General features: G+C 43.9%; 1 protein-coding gene across 10 annotated transcripts in view; it reads left to right on the top strand.

Annotated features, from left to right (window-relative positions):
• The window catches only part of LOC122576900 (chromatin modification-related protein EAF1-like), a 399,412-nt gene that overhangs the window by 303,738 nt on the left and 77,061 nt on the right, over positions 1–18,613 (top strand). For 2 of the 10 annotated variants that reach the window (XR_006319944.1, XR_006319943.1), the window contains 2 exons: positions 12,164–12,244; positions 12,334–18,415. The exons of 6 other annotated variants lie outside the window; for them this stretch is intronic. The gene's annotated coding sequence lies outside the window, so the exon portion shown is untranslated. Of the gene's footprint in view, positions 1–12,163; positions 12,245–12,333; positions 18,416–18,613 lie in introns of those variants that run through there. 2 more of the 10 variants (XR_006319946.1, XM_043747793.1) reach the window with 1 other exon arrangement.

The following is an 18,613-nucleotide window of genomic DNA, read 5'->3' as shown; positions in this document are numbered from 1 at the left end:
CAAATCATAGATGCGCCATGTGCAATCCTTTGTTTTGTGTTATTTTATCGAATTACGTAGGGTGTTCCGTCGCTTGAAAATTCGTTTCGTTCGACTGCGAAACGGAGCGTGTACGATCGAATGAAGTAATACGAAACAGAGGATTTTGCTTCCTTCTGAAGCGAAAGAAAGCTTCTTGAAGCTCGGCTCGATCGCCGCTTTAGGTTTCGATCATCCAACTTCATCGAGAAATGAATTTAATTGCATCAGATTGAGTGCGCGACAGACATGAAAGAGTACTGTGCGTTATCTTGGAATTAAAAAAATATTAATCGATATGTAAGATAAAAATCCGGTGGAAGAGATAGAGTAGCCTTCCGGTCACACAAGTGGACACACGCGTCATTCAAAATCGTTCGATTTCCCGTAATAAAATCCCTCCTGCGCACCTTCCGCCGTTCGCAAATTCGAAGCTACGCCGTGGCAAACGACCACGACACCGTGGAACGACGATACTAAGCGCAGAATTATCACGATCGACGACCGAACACGGTGGAAAACTATCGAAATTCCCAGCTACCTGAAAGCTGCTGTATGGCGCAGTTGGTGTCAAATTGGAATACGAAGATCGCCGCACTTGCTAGAAGATTTGAGAACTCTTTTTCCCGGCTTAAGCTGGAATTAGCAAATTTTATACCGCGAAACTATTCGCGCGTTAGGTCGGTTGACTAATGTACTTTGAAAAGAGTAACTGGAACTGGCGAAAATGTGCTTAAGGAACGGCGCACATCTGCAGTTTCCAGACTCGAATTCGAGAGCACGTTGTAGTACCCGAAGTACGGCATTCTTGCCATTATTGCGAAACCGGCAAGGGACGTAAATTTCATTGAAAATTCAGCGCAGCGTTAAGCGAGCAGGTTGACTGGAAACCGAAAGATAAATTAATCGGAAAAGAAAATCGCGATTTAGACGTTGCGTTAACGCAACGACGATGATTTTCGACTGGTCCAAGCGAAAAGCTACAAAGATACGTGAAATGCACGCTGTACGAAAAATATGTAAAACAACCGAAATATATAAAGCTCTTTATGACGTTTAACGGGTGAGACGAACCTCCGCGTAAGTTGCGCTTGTAAAAATATAAATTTGCATAAACATCTAGGATCTAGAAACGTCTTGGTCGCTTGGTTATTAATAGATGGCGGATATTTATGCGAATTTATATCTTTGCGAACACTTAACGTCGTCCCAAAGAAGTGGAACTTACGCGCAGCTTTGTTTTATCTACACAGTTAAAATAAATGGACAATTTGTAGAAATATTAATCGCGATTATTTACCAATTAACCTACGTGCTGCTAGCATGTATAACAGGTAAAACTTAAACGTGACACGCCAGCAGTAGTTTGGTACCTGCTACCTGTGCATTTATTTCTGTCCTCGAAGGTAGACGGACGATCATAATCATTAGGTTAATTGTAGGAAACGAGTAGTGAAAATTTTTCAATGCAGCTTCAAGTTTACTTAAAAAGGAATAAGTTTGTTCGATCAGGCGGTATTTATTTATTATTTTTATCATTTATTTGCGATCCGTGTCTGCCGGCTTTCGATGACTTCCGATTACATCTCCATTAATAATATCTTATCTTATCTTATCTACTAGTCGCACCACGAAACCTATCTTCCTATCCTTATAACTCCACTAAATTAGAATCAAAACGAAAAGTAAACTCACCGTTCGACTCGACTTGCATCTAAACATATTAAACATAAACATACGTGACACCTGTTCTTCTTGATATTCTAACGTTCCAATATTCTAACATACCCTCGTCGCACATATATTTCAATCAATCAACCTGTCCAAAACTGCTACAACGTCCGAACTCGAGCCACGTATCAGGCGATTGACGGATTCCATCGGAGGAAAAATGTCGCGTCTTGAGACAAGACGCAGCGATCGCAGGACGCTGACGAAGGAGAACACGTGTTCGGCGGGATCGATTTGATTCCACGACAAAAGACGTCATAATGAGTCTCATTTGGGAATCGATGCAACACGCTTTGTCCTATACTCGCCTTTTAATCAGTGGACGACACTGAAAATTCACTTGACGATTGGATCTTGTCGAAAGACACAGCGTTCTGCCACGACGAGGTGCCATCGGTCGGCTCGAAGTTACAGCAAGCAACGACAGCTACGTAGCTTAATGGAATAATTTGCTGTACTTTTTTCGGTAAACCGCGAGTACCATCGACAAATTTCTGATGATCGCGCGGCTGATCGATAGCTTCACGCTGCATGTGTCACGTTCGGCAGAAGGACCATCTTTCGGTAAATGCGTACGCGTCTGTTGACTGTGAGCGCGGGACGCGTTGTATATTTATATCGATAAAAAGGAAGGTTTATGAATATTGAATCGATGAAAATTGATGAAAAAGAAAATCGATGGAAATGGCCACTGGCAATTAGCGGGCGAGTTAGAGGAACGACGAGTACCTTGCTGCAACCACTCGCTGTATCTTCGCTCCAAATGAATTTCCGGTTGCATCGAGAAACTCGTGTGTATTCATTCGCGCGCGACTTTCGCGATAAACGCGCAAACAGCCACAACTAACCGCCCAAGGAGTTAACCATCCGCGCTTCGACCACTTACCTACGCACACATGCATCACGTTGACCACCGGATACGAAGGAACACGCACGGAACATGGAAATAAGCGCCTTCTAATCCTTATCATCCGGTGGCCCAGTTCCGGAAGCGGCTTACGTTCGCCGTTACGGAAAGCCAGAGGCGGGCCAGGATCCGCGCGTCAATTATCCGGGCCAGGCGCACGTGCGCGCGTGTACAACAGGCGAACGAAACGAGAAGAACACGTCGGACGTGGACGAGGATCGATCCTGCGACGCGTCGTTGGATCCAGTTTGCGATGATGGTTGGACGAGCACGAGGCGATACTCGGGCGCGTCGATCGCGCCAGAGGGAAAAGGAAACAAAAGCGCGTGGGCGTACGAAAAGCAAAACAACGGGCGGCTGAATGTCGCGGCAGCAGATGGGGCGGGGGACGTGGGTGGTTCGCGCTAGTATGCCGCCGCGGGGGAGGGATGAGGGCGAGGAAAAGCAGATTCAACAAGTAGAGGCGACAGCTGCTGATGAGACCGGCCGAGAGTGGCCAGACTTTTATCTCCTCATTTCACGCGTACGCGAGCTCCTCTCTCTCTTTGTCTATGCTTGTACAGGCCGCTGCAAAATACCCGCAGATTCTTGTTACGCGTTGCATCGCTGCTTCGCTTCTTCTTTATCGCGATGTCGCTTATAGCTCGTCCTCGATTTGTCAATTACATGCTGCCATTGGTCCGCGTTTTATTTCATCCTCCAAGACTGCTCCGCTTAGGTTCACGCGTGTAGATAATTAGGTTTATGTCGGATCGAGCGCAAGGTTCGTCCGGCTTCGTGGACAAATCGAAGGATCCGCTTCCTCCCTTACTTGTATTCTTTTCGATGACTTTTCACCACCTCTGGGCGTGCAATGGCTCACTCTACCGAGGAAGGGAAACGCTCCAGCCCATTTTCGCGCTCTTCCAAGGAAGGGAAAGTCTTATCGCTCAGGTAGTTTCGTAACGAGCGGAATGAGCGATAATCCGAACTCACGAGTCCGGCAGAATGCGGTAAATGGGGTACAACATCCCGTCCAAAGTGGAATGGACCAATTTTTGCCGTCTGACGATTCTCTTGACGAACCGTGTTCGAAGTACCACCGAAGCAACGAGAAACGAGCACTTCGCAAATATGTTTCTTTCACATTCTATGGTTGACTGTCAACTAATCACGCGAAGTTGCGTTCAGCGTGTCCTGCGTCCCTCAGATTCTTCCAGTCGTTTCTGCGTTGCTTCTTTCGCGCGATTAAACAGTCGTCTTGCACCGTCTTCAGTTTGCGTTGTTAATATCTCTTCCTCTGTTTCATTTCCCTTCGAATCCCTTCAAATCCCTTCAAGTTTCGATCGCATCCTTCGATCTTCTTATTTGTTCATATAAAGGATGTTCTAATAATATGTACTCTACACTTTCTTCTTTGTACCTGTTGCACGATGTGCATAATTCCTCTCTCTCTATTCTTTGCTTGTACCGTTCTTCTTCGTAGTAGAATGTCTTTTTTCCAGCTGGTCTCGGTCGAGCTATTGATCTTATTGCCTTCGGTATGTGGCGGATGTTTGAGCGGTGTAATATATGGAGAAATATCGAGGCAAAAATATTGGCCATCGCCGTAAACTTATGTCTATATCTGGATATTATATCGTGCTATATTTCTATATTCATTCTTATCGTGTTCTATGTCAATCACTATGCTTCATTCGATTCCACGTGAAGCTCAGTAAAAATCGGCTTCGCGTCAGAGGCAATTGCATCGATTAACAATCGCCTGTAATTAGTATCTCCAGAGACGTACGCTCTAAGAAGCCTCTGCTGTAAAATTTACGTTTTTCAAGTTGCTGCAAACATCGACACCTGTATGAAATCAACGTACAAGTATCTGTCATATATTTTGTGACACCCTGTACAGGTTTGTATGTGTGTGCGCGCGTGTGTTCTCATCTCACGTGTACCTCACCCTCTCACCTTTGCATTCGTAATATAATCTAATGGACTGTAGCTGCGTGGGTGTGTGCGCGGTGACATCGTGCAACGTGTGCAGAATCGTGCGCGTTTATTGGCAAGCGTGGCGACTGTATCGAGATTGCGACTCGAAGGCGGTTCGATACAACGTAAAGTCTTTCTGTTTGAGTTTTGACCGTTAGGCGGATGAGTTGTGTCGAGATTGTGGGAGGTTCAAGCGAATGGAAGTGCAGAGAGAAACTAGGGGAGATTGAATTTAATGAAACACGCGTCTGGTGTGGGACGATGGTGGTGTGTAGGTTTAGATCGGTCGCTGGGGGTTGCGCGGATCATATCGACATATTAAACCATGTCGATGGATTAATCGATTGTTAAAACTGGCGAGAGTCGCTCGGTCGATTCCATTTTTCTCCTAATTCGCCGCGACTAATCGTATTTGAAACCGCGTTACACGAATTATCGTGCGACCGAATATCAAACACGGTGTAATAAATGGGATTCTTATCGCGAGACTGTTGTTTAACATTAACAAAAGTGTAAGAAAAGTGAAAAAAGAAAGCACGACAGATCCTTTTGAAACGCTGAAACAACTGCAAAATCTCAGTCTGCGTTTTAGTGACAGCTGCCGAAGACCCAAGAGGAATAGCGTAGCTGGCAAACATCGTCAAACACCGTCAAAAAGAAGCACACGGGTCTGCCTCGAAAGCTGAATCAATCGCAAAATCTCAACAAAGTTGAAGTGACAAATTTCACAAAGCGAACCTAACCTAACCCAAAGCTCGATTCATCCTTGAAGCGGATCAAGTGTTAATTGGTCGCGTGGAAGAACGAGTCGAAGAATAAGAAGGTGATAAGGCGATAAAGATGAGAAGTGGAAGATAAGGAGCGCAGGCGGTGGATCATATCGGTCGCATTAAATTCTTGGAGAATCCTCAACAAAGCTAAATCCGCGAGTCTCACAAAGCAAACCAGACGCCAGCCGAACCTCCATTCACCCTCCAACCGGATCAAACGATAATTGCTGGCGCGGAAGAACGAATGGAAAAGTAGAAACGTGATAAGACGCCGATGAAGACGAAGAGCGGAGGATAGCTGGCGCGAGCGGAGGGTCATATCAACGGACAGCTCGCATTAACTTCTTCGGCAAGCCTCGACAAACTTAAACGCGCGAGTTTCACAAAGCAAACCTAACCTAACCTAACCTAACCTAACCGAAAGCTAATCCGTACCTAACCTATTGGGCCGCTTGAACCGCATCGAATGCTAATTGCTGGCGCGGAAAAAGGAATGGAAAAGTAGGAAGGCGATAAGACGCGGCGATAAAGACGAAGAGTGGAGCGTAACGAGCGCAGTCGAAGGATCATATTCACAGACAGGTCGCATTAACTTCTTCGAGAATCCGCAAGAAACACATTACCCGTGACATGATCCGATACAGAGAGGGCATGAATATTCACCGACGTGCACACGCACACATACGCGTCTCTGTTAACACGCGCGCGTGTTTCTGTTACCGCTCGCGCGTCTATTCCCATGTGCGCACACATGTCCGCGATAATCCATCCGGGCATACGTCCATAGATACGCACACGTACATAATGCAACATAGTACACCGCGTGTACAGGGGCGCACATTCACCTGCGCCGCCGTATATATCCGCGATTATTGGGGGTGAACGTGAGCGACCGCGCGCGCGCGCGCTCGAGTTTAATCCACCTAGACACGCGTCACAGGATATATACGCGGCGATATAATATGGCCGGGATGAGCAGAATCGTGCACAGGTGTGTGCATGCGGGCGTATGTTGCTCGTCTAGGCTACATCCAGATGCAGCTTGACAAAGATTCTCACAATTAGAAACGTTTGTACGAGGAACTTTTACGCCTTTCTACTTGTACGCACCCAGCTTCCAAAAGCTCGGTTTCACCTGTCAGAAATTGCAATCAGTGCATTACACTGGATGCATTTGCTCCGATAGTTCTGCTTCTTTCTCCTTGGTCCGTTAACCGAGTCGTTTCTTCCCTGCAAGCTTTCATAGTTGCAAGAGATTCGTCTGACCGAAGCACAAGTTGCTATCGACGACTCAACTTCAATTACATTTTTCACGTTCGTTCGTTTCATTTTCAATCACATTTTTATGCGTTTACACTTTCACGTGGACAGCTCGAAATGTGCACGTTGGACAGAGAAATTTGTTTCGTTCGTTGAAGATCGTAACCGGTCGTTTCATTCGGATGTTTGCTTTACCGTTTCACGTATTTTTGCATATCGTCGGTGCTTTTAACCAGCAAGTTTCGTAATTGGAAAGCTAAAGAATTAATTTATCGATAGCTTGCGCGCGTTTTCGGAAATGTATACCTTGGCGAACGTGAATAAAAAGTAGAGATTAGACAGTGATTTGTTTTCTGTATTAAGGATACTTAAAAAGTGAAGTAACTAAATGCATATAGGGTGTTGCAATATAGAAAAGACATATCAGATATGAGGCAGAAAGATATATCGTTGTTCTTGTTTCCTACACTTGCACGCTAATTATAATTAAACTTACGCGCCGTACAATCAATTTTCCGCCGCCTAAAAAAATACTTCACCACAGACGACAAGATGGGATGGGTGGAAATTAAAACGACAACATGTTTGACGATCGGTCAAAAATTTTCGCACATGCTATCGTCGTATACTATCGATAGATATGCACAAAGATAATAAGAAACGGCGAACAAATAAGCAGGTATAACGACGTAAAATTAGCTTTGTCCATACGTTTCAGGTATATTTTGTTCCAAACAGCGCCGCGTATTTGCCTAATATTTCGCTCTTCGCAGAGTCACAATAGTAATTTTGAACTAAATAGTATGTATCTCATGGGAATTATGGAAACGAGCGTGTCTTATTTGCATGCCTGTTACTCCATAATGCGTATACAGTGCCAATAATACGTCAACTACGCTAAAAAGTATCCAAGAACCGTATCATTTTCCCCGTCCCAGCTGGAAAAAAAAGAAGGAAGAAAAAGGAAGAAGAGGGAGCAGTTTCACCGAAACAAGCTGAATCACCTTGAGCGTCTCGATCAGGTTGATTCCCCTGCGAACTTGGAAAAACAATTGAAAAGCTGCGCGGCTAGAAACGTTGGCAACGTGATCGTACGTCGCTGCACACGGTTGCACACGTGGAAGGATAACGCAACCGATGGTGCACACGCCGATTATACGTGGCGACATAATGTAACGAGGAGACGCGAAGCGTCGCGTTGCTGTGCGCTGCAACTCGTTGCAGCGTGTTGCACGCGGACGTAGCGGCCGCCGCGTGCCTGGTGCATAGGAGAGAAGTGACGCCGGTGGAAAAGTTGGAATGCGACCGAGCGGGCAGCCTTGAGCTGGCCAGTAGTGCGAGTCAACCTCCCGTGTGCCTGAAGCCGGGTTCACACGTACTCGAATCGCACAACGGCCGGCCCTTTAGGAAATCGCGGTCATGCACGCCGAAGGAAACGTTTCTCCTTGGAGGGATCGACGTTCCTTCTCGTTACGTGCTAACGGTGTTCTTGAAACTAGTTCTTTCTTTCTAATTTCGCGTCCCAGGCGTTTAGAAATATCGGAAATGTCCGTTGAACGCGTTTGCAGCGCCTGGAAATATTTTAAAGATTCTTTTGGCGCGTTTACAGAAGCCGGAAATGTTTAAAAAATTTGTTTAGCACACTTAGAGCACCTGGAAATATTTCAAAGACCTGTTTAGCGCGTTTAGAGAAGCTGGAAATATTTAAAAAAATTTTTGGCGCATTTAGAGCACCTGGAGGTATTTCAAAGACTCGTTTAACGCGTTTTAAAGAAGCTGGGGAAAAAGTATTTGATCTGCTCTGAAACGTTGGCATGGAAATATTTGTCAAGTGTTGCACGTTATGGTAAACAAAGAATAGCGACGATGGTAGCGAAATGGAAGAGGAATAGTAGGAAGAAATAAGAATAGCAATAGGACTGTAAGCTAATGAAGATGATTTTGTAAAAGACTGAGTTTACATCTCAGCCGTGATACTGAAATAAAATACTCGTATCACTACTACCACCACCATTGTAACACCATAAAGATAATTGCACAATTATAAAAAGAAAAAGAGGGCAAAGGCAATACAAGACGGGGTAGAAGGACAGGAAGGTAGCGCAGCAAGGAGGAAAGAGACCGAAGGACAATAATGTGTAGGCATAAGTTGCAATAGTTTATAGTCATTAGTTACAGCGAATAGAGATAAGAATATGCTAAGCCGAAAGGCACGGACAAGAATGAATAATAATAATATAAAAACGAAGAGAAATATTCCAGCTTGAACATAGATGGTTGTAACACGATTAACTTACAATATATTACTGATTTAATTCTACTCTGTAAAGCATCGTTATTAAAACCATCTTACGCAGACAGGCCAAACAAAATGACGAAATCGTCTCTCTTCAATTAAGCCTCGCAACACGCAACACACATTTTCCCTATTCTCCATTCTTCGCAAATCGCGATTCCTCCTGCACCTCCATAAACCGTGTAAACTATAAAACAATACGAAAACTTCGAACCTCGTAATATTCCTTCAAACTGGATTTTCTATTCTCAGACCCAGTTACATTTAATCTGCGAAGAAACATCGTAGCGTGACGGGACTACGCATTAATAAACGTTATTTATTAAAAAAAAAAAAAAGAAAAGGGGGGAAAGGAACGAGGGTCGAATGAAAGGGAGAAAATAAAAAAGAGAAAAAGGGAAGAAAGAGAGGAGAGAATTTCTTTTTATTCGGTGGAAGCACGCGAAGCGCTGATGTCGCCGTCGCGGCGCGATCGAAGTCTCTTGGAAGCGTCGACGGGAAGAGATTGCGGTGCCGTGGAAGCACGGCGGGGCGGACGCCGGAAGAATTTGATCGATTCACCTGTCAGGTGAAAACGCAACGACCGCGAATAACGCGGTTGTATTTTCGCGACATGCCCTCTGTCGGCAGGTACGCCAATCGAGGGCTCTTAAGTTCGATCGATACTCTGTCGGTCGATCGTTTTCGAGTCCTCCTCCTCGTCCGTCAATCACGCTCGCGCGCGCAAAAAGAAGAACCGCGCGCGCTCGGCTCTTCGCCTGGCGACTTCCGGTCCGTCGACAAGCCGCCAGCCACGTGACGCGTCTTCCGAAGATGCAGCTGTCGTCGTCGATCGTCGCGCGGACTTTTACGATTTTTATGATCGTTCGTACGAAGACCTCGACGAAGAAATCGGTGGAACGCGGCTGTGGGAGAAATTTCGCTGGCCGAAATTTTGCCAACGCCATCGCGCCCTCGTGCGAAGCTCGCGCGCGTCGAAATTTCGCTTGCCGCGAAAGCTCTTCCGCTCGCAGAGATTTCGATAGGTCGACACTCCTCTGTCGCTATACTTGTAGAAAATAGCAAAATAGAAGATTGCAACGTTGCCCTGGAGGTTCGAGTTATCGAGCTTCCAGCTAAGAGCGTTGTGCTTCGTGACCGTCGCTTTTGCTTCGTTGTAGCATCGTTGTCGTTGTTATTGCAGCTTACCGAGCTTCGACAACCGCGTGTCGTCGTTACACCGTCGTTGACACGGCAATGCGCTTATCGATTTTTTATTTCGCGATTATACAGGCTGCCGGTTAAGAACTGGTTCGATTAATGGGTTAGCCGAACACGATACACAGCTGGTTACGCGTTAGAACGAGCCGATTGTTTCTACGGGCAACTTTGTCCGCCGGCTCGCACTCCGCAACATCGAACTATCCAGATCAAATATTGAATTTTCGAATCGTTTGCGCATAAAAGCCGGAAAATATGGCGTATCGTGTTTTTCAGCTGCACCCTCTCCCTATCTGATCGTACATGGCGTAATTTTAGTGGCAACTTGTTCGAATAATAATGGCGCTGAAATATCTGGCCACGATAATCAATTAGATGAAACGATATTGCGTTAATGCGTGTATAGGAATCGGCGCGACTTTCGATCGGCGAATATCGAAATTTCATACGGTCGCAGGCTGGATAAATATTAATAATTTCAAGTCGGATAAATATTTAGACGTAATTTCTATCAATTACACTTTAACGTGGCAAATTCGCCTTTCGTTGCACTTGCACAGCACGCGGCAGGTTTAAAATGAATCGCGCGTGTAAATCAGCTGAAAAATGATTAAACACAGGGCTTTCGCTATTCATATCGTTTTCATCGCTTTAAAATATGAATGTCCATTCATACGCGTTAAATAATAATTAAACGTTATTGAGGATCCTCGCTGGCCCTTCCAAATGAAACTCACCTCTAAGAAACGGCTCCCGTATCACGTGAATTCCTCTGTCCCGCTTATTTCTCATTTTCTTTCCTTCCTTACATTTATCTTTCAACTTTCCTCGCCGCGACCACACCACCCACGCGACACTATCTCTCCTTGGAATTCGTAAGTCGCCCTAACCCAGTGTTCAAGCGTTTCGAAGAGGTCGCAGCGGCCAACTGGTCGATGGATCGACGGTATATGATTTCATTACAATGACGAATACGAACTAGAAACGCGGATCGAGAAACAGAAGGTCGATCGATAACAAGATCGGCCACGAGCTTGCGTTGCGACAGCTTGCGAACAAATTGCAACGGTGCGACACTCGCGTAACGCGGCAGAACCGCGGCGTCTTAAACGAGCGCGTTAGACGCGGAAAATAATTAGACGTTTCAAAGTGCAGGGGACGAAGCGCTATTTTCTTTCTCGCTGTCCGCGGTACCGTCGCTGCACACGGTCGCCGCGTACACTCGAAAATACAGTCTTCCCCCCCGGGGACTGGACGTGTACGCTGGAATTACATTGCGGACGATGCATGAATTTAATAGTATTAAGTCTATTCCGCTTATTTTTGTGGTTTGCTGGCATCAGCTGTCCCAGCAGCGCTCGCAAAAATCCTACGTGCCCGTTGTAATACGCCGAAAAACAGTAAAATGATATCTTGCCCGCGCGTCTGTATTCCGCTTTCCAAAATGAGACTACGTTCTACATTGTTTTCTATGCGGTTTCTCCTTCCTTTTTTCTTTTCTTTTCTTTTTTCCTTTTCTTTTTCGCGTTACCGTCTTTGCCGTTTTCCTATACTTTGTTTTTTATATCAAGCGACGGGCAGGATGATAAATAAATTATTTACCGCAGGTTAGATTCTACCCGCTTTATCACGAGTTTGCACTCAGCTTCTTTTATCAATTAACTACGTTGTCCTGCGATCTCGATGTCATTCTTCAACAATATTCGATAATAATAACGCCGATAGAGTCATCACAGAGACGGGCATTGATCATCCGAACGCCTGCATTGGTCTGCTCTCGTGTTTGCCAATCTTGGATGGTCGATGCCCATCCGAAAAAGGTATAGAGACACGATACCTTACACGAAACAAACATATTAAAGAGATTGCAAGAGAGCGAAGGAAGACAGACAGCAGACAGAATCATCCGAAACTTCTTCTTTTTATTTTTATCCCGAGGCCCTTGCATTGTCGCTGCTTATATGCAGCTTTTCTATTATCCATCTTTGTAGTAACTTTGCCAATGTTATATGTTGACAGATATCGTGTCGGCGTCGTGGCAGAATAGCGTCAGGATCGTGAGACAAAAATGAGTAAATCGCTAGAAGAAGCTGAAGCGAGGTAATTGATTTACAAACATTCAGCGTAATTTTCCTAAATACGCGCGTTGCTTCGCTCCTAACTTATGGTATGATAATAAATTTCTGTAGGCTTTTATCCTCGAATCTTAGCTTACTCGTCAAGGAAACAGTAGTCATGACGCTGTTAACGATCCGATGTCAACCGCATTATCTTCGTCGATGGACAAAGTGCACCGACTTCTCTTGCTTCCTGAACGTTGCAATCGGCGTTCGTGGGAAATTCCACTCTTCCCTTGCTCTACATTGATCGAGCTGTGGACGTACGCTTCGAAGATGACTCGAACTCTCGGCTCTCTCTCTTTCCGCGTGTTGCGAAGTCGGCAAAACGCGGAGTCGTTTAACTTAAACGCATTTTCGCTGCCGCGGTGAACGCGCGTCTCGCCTCGTGTCGGTCTCGACCGAGCTGCAAATCTCCAGTCCGATGGAACGACGCGCGACAGCAACGACGAGCCGATTCCTCGCGGCAAAATAAGGAAAAATCGCGGAGTAAAATTTGCTCGTTCTGTTCTCGGTCTTCGAGCAGATCGGGTTCGCGAATTTGTCAAGTACGCCAGAACGTGGCTAATTGCGGACTGAGCGGCACCAAACGATCGACAGGAGGTGGCTGTACGCGTGAAGATAAGTGGAAAACGCGGAATAAGATTCTCCCGCGGGACGTTTCGTTCGCGAGAAAAATAAATCTGAAAATTTATAATACGCGCGTACCGGCTCTCATTTTTCTTGAAAGCGAAGCCCCTCAAACGGAAAAATGTTATTCCACATTTTCGACTTGTTTTCCCACTCAGAACAATCTCCTGTCCTGTTAATTATTCCCGCTCGGTCCAGAATTAGCCACGTTCCAGTGTACTCGATCAATTTTCCAGCTCGATTTCCTTCCAAAAAGTTAAGCCGAGGATGACACCAATTTCGTTCTATATTTTGTCCTCGTTTTTCCACAAGGGTTCGCGTCCTGCACGTTCTCTCGCGCCATCGCGCACACGTATGTGTGTTATTTGGCTGGCAAATTTCAAGTATTCGTCGCGGTTGAAACTCGTTGGATCTTGGCGATAATATTTGCAAATTGCACGGTGTTTAGAATTTAGCGCCCTTTGTCGGCCCTCTGTGAGAACTTTAGCCGCCACTGCACTCCAATTGATTTAATAATTCTTGTTTACCGGTTGCTCGTGCAACTTCTTGCCCCTCTCTGTTCGTTTCTTTGTTCATTTATCTTTCAATGGAGCGTACCAATTTTGTATTTCTTTTTTTTTTTTTTTCCTTTCTTCGTAGCCGAGTGTACCACCACGCAGCTTCTTCAATTTATCTAGACGCGCTCCTGGGAATTCCTGTTCGCTCGTGTCATACATCCCAGCTGAGTAATTCCAGCCATTTCTCTATATTATTCTATCTATATCGTTTGCTATATTTTAATTTCCATATCGCTCACCGTATCGTCTTCTCTGCTGTTCCCTAAATTTTCTACGTCGCCGCGCCAACTAGAGCGTCGCACAAAATACAAGCAAAATGGTCTTGTACCATCATGTTCCTCGTTTTTCGTGTAATAAACTCAAGGAAATTCGAGTGGGAAAATCTTTTCGACGAATGTTAGTCTACTGTGTTCTTTCGCAAAACGACAGCGGAGATTCGATGGAACGGAAGAAGAGAATTCCATGCAGACAGACAGAGAAACGAGGTAAATGAAAAGCATCGAAAAGGAAGGCTTCCGTTGGGAAGAACAGCGCAGCTGCAAACACGCATTTTTGCACTTGCGAGGAAAGATATTATCACGTTTATGTAGTTGACTTTGAACCATTCGTTTCCTTCCCTCTTCCACTTTCTTCCTCCCACTTATCGTTTACGACAAACACGCTAACTAACAACGCGAACACCCTGTATATGTTATTTACTCTCAGCTTAATGTTACTACATCGCGTGCCATTAAGAATCTGCAAAATTATAACGGGCGTTCCAAGAATACATACGCAACGATATGAAATGTTCAATGAAAAATGTATCTTGCCGCTAACCAAGTGAAATCGTTGGAAATACTCTTTCCATCGCTATCGTCTTGCGGTTGTATTGTTACTCCAGCTCATGTTCATCCATATACACGATATATTATTATTTCGTTACGCTATGTTCGCGTCTAACGTGTCTTATAAAGCTACGTTAACTGTCCGCAGGATAAGAAAATGTATAGCAGGAAGAGAGAACCTTCTCGCGGTAAACGACAAGTCCAAGTGCACGATAAATCATTATTATTATTATTATTATCGTCATAACAGTCATCGTCATACGTTCGACTATTTAAATAATTCGTTAGACATCGCCGAAATTTAATTCGCGACCCGAGTCCTTAAACGAGATTTCGCGATCGGACAGGTACGAACTTCTGTAGAATCGAAAAGGAATCTAATCTACCGGGTGGAACGATCAGGCAATCGATTTTTTATTTCCCATTACGATACCGCCACGCTCGTAATTTTCGTCGGCGCGATTTAAAGCGGACGCGATGCCGGTGGTCGATATAAGAATATCGAAGCGTGGCGTATTATCTCGGGTCGGAAGTTGGAGAGAGACAGAGTCGATATCGGATCGCTGTGCAATATTGAAATTAATCTTGATACTTGGCGAATAAAAACAGGCTATCGTAGAGTAAGGCGCTGTTGTATAACGCGTTGTTGCGCCTACAACGATATCGAAAACGTACGTCCGGCGTATTTGTCAACACGACATATTTTGTATCGGTGCATATCGAGGACGAAAAAAAAGAGATAGAGAGAGAGAGAGAAAATAAAAAAAAAAAGGAAAGGGGGAAAAATGTTTTACGAGCCGTAAATAAACGCAGGCCCGTAGCCGCGCTTTTCACTGTTTTGATTTTGATAAAACGAGCCCCCGAAAAATATTATAGATCTTTGATAACGCGTGCCGTGTCTGCTGTACGTAGAGAAGCAAAAAATGATGGCCAATAAACGTTCTAGTCTCATCTTGCAACGTGGATAAATCGTGCGAAACATTGAATAATGTGATATCGCCATTTTCCTTCCCCGTTTTTCTCTTTCTCTTTTTCACCGATGCAAATTAGCACGCGCAGAAGCGCGATTATTACAATTTTTAATCTCTTCGATTCACCGCGAACGTCGCCAACGAACGATTATGCGCGTGTAACGGCGAATAGTCGGTTTCTTTCATTCTACGATTATTTATTCTTTTCGTATAAACAGCGTTCGATAGTTTCGATTATTTGACCAAAGTGACTTTTTCTTTTCACGTTTGTATCGCGCTTTTTCGACTGTCTCGTCCTACGTGGCCTGGCAACTATTTATTTGGAAATAAACAATGCGTGCTCCACGTGCAAACGTGCCTATTTTTGTCTGTTCACGTCATCGCCAAAGAAGAAGAGTTACCGAAATACTTGGGTGGGAGGATGAGGTGGAAGGACAGAAAGACATTAGCAAGATTCAGATGTGGAAACGAGACCAAAGCGAGGAAATACTGGAAAGAAGAGAAAGAGAAAGGATGCAGGCTATGCAAAAGGGAAGAAGAAGACCCGAGACGCGTAATAGAAGAGTGCGAAATAACGGGAGGACCAAAGGACAAGGAAAAAATACTAAACGAGACTGGAGAAGAAAAGAACCAACGGAATTAAAAACGATAATGGAGAAGAGAAAGGCAACACAAGACGGGGAGGAAAGACAATAAGGAAGCGCAGCAAGGAGGCAGAAGCCCAAAAGTTGCCATAGTTTTAGAGACAGTATAATTAAGGCAGTGCAATGTAATAGGGTGGATAAGAGGGGGAGGTAGAAATAGGTAAACGAGATGTAAAACCGAAAGCTCGTCCAAAACCGAAAGACACGGACTAAACGATAATGAATAATAAATAATGTCTGTTCACGTCTGTAGTATGGGCTGGTAGAATGACACGCGAGGCGTACAAAAATAGGATAAACAATAATATAGGAAATAAATAGACAAAGTGACACGAACATAGAAAATGTTAATTTATAAACAAATAATATGCGCCTCGCGTGAAAATGTTCCTATTTATATGCTCACCCCCTGTATGCAGTAGAATGTACATACGTGGCATGGGCTAAGAGAAAGATATAGAAAACGTAGGAGAATAGTGGAGGATATAACATAGAAAATAATAGGAAAGATAGAAAATGTGAATTTAGAAGTAAATAATACATATTTCGTATGAAAATGCTGCTGTCTGTATGCTCACCTCTGTATGTAGCAGAACGTACGTATATAACGTGGGCTAATAGAATGATACAGAAAATACAGAAGAAAAGTATAGACAATCATATAGGGAATAAACAAACGAAATGATGGCAACATGAAAACTGTTAGTCGGGAAACAAATAACACGTACCTCGCGCAAATTATATTTTCACCGCGGTACACGCAAAATATAGAAAAAGTGGCGTACGAAATAACATAACAAATTGTGAATTTGAATTTAGAAATAAAATATACCGCGCGTCTCGTGTGAAAATATCCCCGTGTGATAAAATTATATTTAACAATAACTTGACAATAAACTGTGCTTGAGCCAACTAGAACGATGTACAAAGCGTAGACAAACGATATTAAAAAATGATACACCAAGTAACTAAGTAAAATTAGAGAAACAGGGAAATTACGTTGACTTGGGAACCAACGATACGTATTTGACGCGACTGATATTTCCACCGATTTTCCTGCCTACAAATGATAATTCTTTTGCTCGGCCTCTTGCTTCCTCCATCCATCCCGCCAGTCGCCAGAGAAAAGAAAATGTAACTGTAATAGAAACAGATCGCGCTATTAAAAGATTATACGTCTGGTAGATTGATGAGCTTCTCTTGCCCAAGCTGAAAGTGATTGTGCAATTAAGGTTCGTAGGGGTGTTGGCGGCAATCCCATACGCGTGTTAATGGGCTTCTGCTAAACAACCGAAAGGAGGCTCTCGATACGATCGCTTGGGCCCTGATAAACGGGTAAACAAGTAGGTAATGTCGACAGTAGTATCGGCTCGGTGTGTGGTCAGACGCACGCGTGACTGCAGTTGCATCGTGTTGCGCTAATTCGATGCGAGTAGAAATTGATCTCGGCGACTCTCGTTGATCGATCGCGCGACTAGAAAAATCCCTAGTGTTCTTTGATCTGTGACCAGCGACCGTATCATCCGCCACAGGGAAATTAACATTCGCCACGTATCATAGTCGTGCAACGAAAGAGGAGATATGTTTACGTGCGATCGACGTAACGGCAAAGATGCAGAAGGAAAGATAATAATAATCTTTCGGCTGCAGTGGTATTTCCTCGTTGTGTGAATCCGACTTTCGTCCATCGCGATCTTCAAATTAGACGATCGTTCGCCCTGATAATTCTACTTATTTCTGTTTCACGTTGCGCTTGTTCACTCACTATTTGCTTATAATTAACTGTCTATCGATACCGCTTATTAAGTACCTAACGCGTATTATTATATCGTAGATAATTTGTATCAGATGTTGATTCGTGTGTCTTGACTACTATAGTAATAACTACGTATTGACAAATATATAGTACGTGTTGGTATAAATGAATCAGAAATCTTTAAACATTACACGCTATGTAATACACGGTCGAATTGTCTTTTATTGTTTTGTGGGTTCTTTTGTTCTATATTTGAACTTGACGAAGTAGAACGTATTTGGATTAAGACAGCACGTAAACGTACCAAAATTGGACGGCAATGCTTTTGAATTGGTAGAACGCGGCGTTGTTCGCCAACTATTCGCTTGCAGAGTTATAATTCTATGCTTGTTGATACTTTTCAATGCCGCGGTATCTGTAAAATCTGCTTTTATCTGTGAAAAACTCGGCCAGTTAATTGATCGCGGTTTAGAATTCAATCGGAGATTAAAAGTAGCAATAGTTATGCAATCGTGCGATAGAAGAGTTCAATATATGATAATAATAATATAACAAGTATCGTTGAGAGAGAATCCTCTCTGATCATAATCATTTTTTCTGTCGATCAACAACGATTTGTCAATTTCGATATACAAATACGTCTGACGAAATCTCATCAACATGAATTATGCGCGCGTATATAGCAGACGGATGTTTTCGAAACAAATCCGCGTTGATTGTGATCATCTGGCGTGTCTCGAATGATTTTTCATTTTCGAACGAACCTCAACCTGTCTCGCGTGTTACATAAAGCAATAAAAAAAAAAAAAAAATGTCTACGGAATAGAAATAATGAAACATCATTAACACTAAATAAACCGAGCGAACGTTTTCGAAGCGAATTTCCTTCGATCGTAATTATTTTCCCATTCGTTTCAAATATACTCTGGGGAATAAATGTTTTTCGTATATAGGGCGATTAAAAACA

Source organism: Bombus pyrosoma, linkage group LG17, assembly GCF_014825855.1.
Source record: "Bombus pyrosoma isolate SC7728 linkage group LG17, ASM1482585v1, whole genome shotgun sequence".
NCBI lineage: Eukaryota > Metazoa > Arthropoda > Insecta > Hymenoptera > Apidae > Bombus > Bombus pyrosoma.
The sequence above is the reverse complement of the archived record's forward strand: the minus strand, read 5'-3'. Positions and strand labels throughout refer to the sequence as shown.